The sequence below is a fragment of the Helianthus annuus genome, chromosome 7 (assembly GCF_002127325.2).
Source record: "Helianthus annuus cultivar XRQ/B chromosome 7, HanXRQr2.0-SUNRISE, whole genome shotgun sequence".
NCBI lineage: Eukaryota > Viridiplantae > Streptophyta > Magnoliopsida > Asterales > Asteraceae > Helianthus > Helianthus annuus.
Genome location: NC_035439.2, coordinates 138,917,006 through 138,922,968, shown reverse-complemented (window position 1 = coordinate 138,922,968; position 5,963 = coordinate 138,917,006). Strand labels below are relative to the sequence as shown.

Here is a 5,963-nt window from a genome sequence, read left to right as displayed (position 1 = left end):
TAGATGTTTGAAGCCGGTAGATTTTGACAAAGATGACTATTGTTGTTTGGCATTAACGCACATCACATATTCACATATATTGTGCCCGTGTAGAAAAAATGAAAAGGTAAGCCTTACTAGAAGGTGGGTATGATCAATTCTATAAACAAAATTAAAAAAAATGTTTATTTCTGATTTGTCGTCTGAAAAATTTAAAATTATATTGGTCCGCTTCCGCTAATTATTTTGCCTAAAAATCCTCTGGCCCTACCAATTTTATTGTTCAAAAAATTTATACATATTTGCGTATTGAGTTAAAAAAAATGTAAAGAACGTGCTATTAGTAAGTTTTTATAATTATTTATAAATTTTAAGTAAATTTTGTTACTACTTTATATATAAATCAAAGTTGAGAATTCTTTTTTATCTTAAAGTCTTAAAGGTACTTACCATTTATCTTAAAGGTCGCTAGGCTGAGTTGTAATTCTTTGTTTAATGTAACACCCCGAGAAGTTTAAACCATTAAGACGCAGCAGAATTTCGAACCATAAAAATTCTTTCTTCACAAATGAATTACACAATTGTAAACCATTAAAATGACTTCTTTAAAAGAAGTTACATCATTCATACGTAATTGACATAGTGATTAAATCATTCAAATATGTCAAGGTGATAACCTCTTTCCGTATAGTCCAAGCTCTTTAGCTCGATCTCCACCGTTTATCCTTCGATAATAACAATGGTTTAAGTGACTTGCGGTCATCATAAACAATTCAAACATTAGTATATGGTGACATCTTACATATACTATAAACACGAAACTAAAGGAACATATCGTGCTTCAGACGACATAAGATGTTTCATTCTATTATCCTTCCTCATTCATGCATTACATCCAGACATCAACACTCTTTCTCTATGTTAGCGTACCTGCACTTTTCATTTCATTCTCAATAATAATAACACGGTTAGCGATCCAGAATTCTTAACATATTGAAGACATAATGTTTTCACGGAACTACCTACCATTAGTGTCTTTCATTTGACTACAACACACATAAGAATTCATACTACATATATCTACCACAAATCCATCGATCCATCATTGCACATAAACCAATTCACTCAAACACATATAAATGCCATACTTATTCATGCGCATAACTATCCGACTAAAATCCTATCTTAAACGAAATAATTTTTATCCTTACACATATAATAATATATCAAATCTCGCTTGTCCATTCAAGTTTAGTCCCATAACTATATACAACCCACACATACGATTCCATGATCATTATTCGTTTCCCAAGGCTTACCCGTCTAACATTTATATTATATATCCTTCTATCACTTTACCGTAAATCAAACCAACCACTATATCTCATCATAATACTTTCCATGTTTTGACCCGTTTGATCTCACCAAGCATTCTCGTTACTTATGAACTATAAGCAACCTACTACAACATTCCTTACCTCATTTATTTACATTTCACAACCTTTCCTTCATGACTCATAACATTCATAAAACACATTTCATTTATATACTAAGAAGTGAGTTACGAAATTCACTTACCTCAAGTGCCCGTTTCGTACATGCTTCCTCATATCCTTTCCATTAGCCTTCTATGCTTTCCCCCACCTTGACATGATCCTATACTTTCATGTCATCATGGTTACCACATCATTAGTATAAACGTAAATTCTAATATTGCATTCATTTCACAACTAGCAACATCATTCAAGATTAACTAATTTAGCACTATTCTTGAACCCAACATTATCCTTACTAGAAAAATACACATATCATACAATGACACCACTTTCACCCCTTGATCCCAACTACACAATCAACTAAATGCATTAGGAGTGCCATATCTTTATACATAGAGTACAAGCTCCTATAGCACACTCCTACCACATCATACTAACAATCAACTTTTTCCACATGATTTCTATCTAAAACACACCTTTCATGTTAGTTTGCTAAGAAATATATCATTATCTCCTTCTATACTTATTTACCCACAATTTGCGTACATTTTTTTACGTATTGTTGTCATTTAGACATTTTATCAAACACTTGGTGTGCATACACCATTTAATGCGTAATGTACAACTAATTCATGCATAATCTTCCAAGTTCTTACTTTCAAGCATCAACACAACCAAAACATTAAACTAACTTCATACCATATTCAACCCAACTTGCAAGAGTTCATCTTATTCAACATAATCAATCGAATTTGCACATGATTTGAACATGGGTGATTCACCCATGTTGCTACCTTCACCATCAATGGTGGGTTTCAACTTCAATCATCAAATTACTTAAAATCCTTCATAATTCAAGTCCTATTTGATGATTCTAACAGATATTCATGATTAATTTCATACAATTTCATGGATTAAACATAAACCCACTCCATACAAGATCATCAAATCTGAAATTACAACTTACCACTTGTTTCATAGCTTATTGATGTAGAATCTCTACACATGCAAGAGAATTAAGGCTGGATTTTGCTTCAATTCTTTAACATTTCATCACCATGAGGAACCCTTCTTGGCTCCTTGGCTTGCATCGACACCAACATCAGACTTATATCTGAGGTTTGTGGTCTTCTACTACTTAACCAAACTTTATTTAAAATGTGCAAGATCAACCCTTGTAGTTTTGATAATTTATTTCTTTCCTTCTCGTGACTAATATAGATAAACAAACCAAGTTAAATAATCCTAGTTAGTCAAACCTAGTTAAGTTATTTCACACATAATTCTAGTAAATGCCTTTATTTATCAAATATTAGATTTTTTGGGCGTTACAAGTCTACCCCCTTAAAGGAGGTTTCGTCCCCTAAACCTTGTTCATTTCTATCAAACGATAACTACTTTTACTTTCTGACTATAATGATAATCCTTCCATCCACATACTTACAACGCATTCCTAGAATGCATACCTTTAGATTTCGAATTCTTGTAAAATGCTAGTTCCCCAGCAAATATCATCACCGCATACTTATTCCTTCAATATATCCTAAAGTATACTATTACATGAACCTACTCATGGCTCGCATAGAGACTTCGTCGTGAACAATTATAATTACATGTTTTCATGCATTGATTCCTTATGACATACCGAGTACTTCTACTATTACTTTTTCATTCTATTTATTCAAGATGCTCATTTCAAAACGAAAACACTTGTGACTCATTAATGAAGTAGCATTCACGCACATCCATAAGTATATGTCTTGTTCTTGCCTTCTTAATTAAATATTTAACTTTCATACATTTACCAATCATGGTGGATTGGTTAATTTTCCATCTTTCACGTGTGTCATACATGTTATTCCATTCTAGCGTTAGTCACATGAGTACCTATTGTGAGTTTACTTCGGTATTATATTATTAGCATTCTTCCCGAGTACTTTTATTGGCACATGGTAATTTAAACCATGTATATGCGCATATTGCCAACATTCGTTTGGGGTTGTCACTATCTCTAGGTAGTTATTAATTCATTTTCGTTCGTCTTGAGCAAACCACAACATTTCATTACTAATGCTTTTTTCTAATTACTTTCATATCCACACGAAAGGTGAGCATATGGGTATATAAATACCATAAACATTCAATTATGGTATCATTAACGAAACATAACTGCTATTTCTTACTCACTTATGCGTACTTAACCCAAGAGTTAAGCATCATTCTACGTTTGCTATCAACATATACTATGCACATCCTTAGGTCGAATTTAGAATCATTTCACTCATGTCACTTTATGATTAGCTCCCTTCATGCACTTTTTTTACCATACATGTAAGCATGAAACGCAAGTTCATCGTACGAGTATTCAACCATTACCCCAAATTCTTACTCAAAAATTTTCATATTTCCTCTTAATGACCACAATTGTGGGTTGAAATTTCCTCCTAAATTGACCTTTAAAGGTCATACATTACATATTATACCATACTTATTTTACCGTTTGTTTATTTGTGGGTAATATTCTATCTACCAATTCTTACTTATCAATCATGAGCTAAACATTTTACTGGCCTCGTCTTCATTGCGTAAATCGATGATCCATAAGCCGGATTAATCCGCTTCTTCATAGTTCCTTCTGTACCAGGATTGATTTCATTCATTCATGCACTAAGCTCCCGCCCGTGAGCATCCTTTCATCAGCTCTATTACTTTATCACGCCAAGAATTTCACCATTCTCATCTGTAACATTAATGGTTAGCACATATCATTCAAATTCCTTCAAGTATGGCGTTTATCAAATCAACTTGTTTACATAATAGCCCTTTCTAGATTCTTTTAAAACATTAGTTCGTTCGACCCATTTATAACGGGCCAATACATGACCATTCCTTAGCATATCATTTTCATTTGTTTGACCCATTCGCAACGGGTCAATACATGACCGTTTCTTAACATATCATTTTCATTCGGTTATTCATTTTATTCCGTGTTAATTCACCTATATTCTTCCATAAATCCTTAACTTACTAGCAATACTACATTATACATTTCATTGCTTACGTAATACTCTCTCATGAGTTAATTTTCAATATATCTATCACGTAACTTTATTCAGTACTCTTCTCAACTAATGTTTTTCTTGCTACTACAACTTTCGACGGTTTTTGCTTGTTTAACAAACCGAACCTTTCATATTATTTTACTATTACCTGCTTTCTAGTTAATAATCACAACTCCATTTGGATTTTTAGAAAGCCAAACTATTAATGCATTCTTATTTACCTTTTATTAATCAACTAAGACTTACCCTTTACGTGTCCATTCATGCACTTACACATACATATGCATTTCGTTAGTCAAGCGATATGGTTAACCCAACAATGCTATTTTCATCGCTTACGCACTATGTTATACTTACTTAAGGATTTTAGTCTTTTCATTATTACATATTACTCTTTTGTATTAGGTCTGTATTTGCCTACACTTATTACCTTTCTTATACTTTGTATTCTTTTATGTTTGAATCCGTCAATGGATTCAAACCTTTCATTCTTACTTTTCATTCTTCCATGTTTGAATCCGTGCATCAACTACGGATTCAAACTCTTCCTTCATGCTTTTCATTCTTACAAGTTTGATATGTACATCAACTACGGATTCAAAATTTTCATTCATGCTTCTCTTTCTTATATGTTTGATCCGTTCTCACCTACGCTAACATAGAGAAAGCGTCTATTTGCTAGCGTACCTGCACGGATTCAGTTAACGTAAACTAAATCATTGCTCTTGCTTTTCTTGATTGTATATCTCTTAAATGTCAACATATTCACGTGTGATTTAGTTTATGAAGACTTTTCAATGCCGAGAACCTCGATCAGAGAGTAAAAAAGGCGTAAGGTTCACAATGGTGTAAAATTAAAATGGGATATACCGGGCTAGGATTCGAGTTACAGGAATAAGGGGCAAACCAACCACCCAAGAATGGAATCGTCGAGCGAAAACACTTGACAACCTCCTGGAAGCAGCTTTTCTTGCCACCAGACCTTTCTCCATCAATTAGGAATCTGATGACGTCACTAAACACATTCCTTTAATTGTAGCCATTTTTTGAGTGTTTATTTTTTGGTGTCTAATCCGCATATATATCACCATTGCTCTTGATTTTCTTGACTTTATATCTCTTAAATGTCTACATATACACGTGTGATTTAGTTTACGAAGATTTTTCAATGCCAAGAATCTCGATCAGAGAGTAAAAAAGGCATCAGGTTCACAATGGTGTAAAACTAAAATGGGATATACCGGGCTAGGATTCGAGTTACAAGAACAAGGGCCAAACCAACAACCCAAGAATGGAATTGTCGAGCGAAAACACTTGACAATCTTCTGGAAGCAGTTTCTCTTGCCACCAGACCTTTCTCCATTAATTAGGAATTTGATGCCGTCACTAAACACATTCCTTAAATTGTAATGATGTTTTGAGTGTT

The 5,963-nt window shown here is 33.4% G+C and overlaps 1 long non-coding RNA gene across 1 annotated transcript; it reads right to left on the bottom strand.

The window, feature by feature from the left end:
- Positions 1-579: 579 nt before the first annotated feature.
- On the bottom strand, positions 580-2,573 carry LOC118480471. Its single transcript, XR_004862855.1, has 3 exons — positions 2,443-2,573; positions 1,558-1,635; positions 580-909 (listed from the first exon to the last, which is right to left on the bottom strand). It is a non-coding gene; the product is annotated as an uncharacterized LOC118480471 (long non-coding RNA).
- Positions 2,574-5,963: the final 3,390 nt, after the last annotated feature.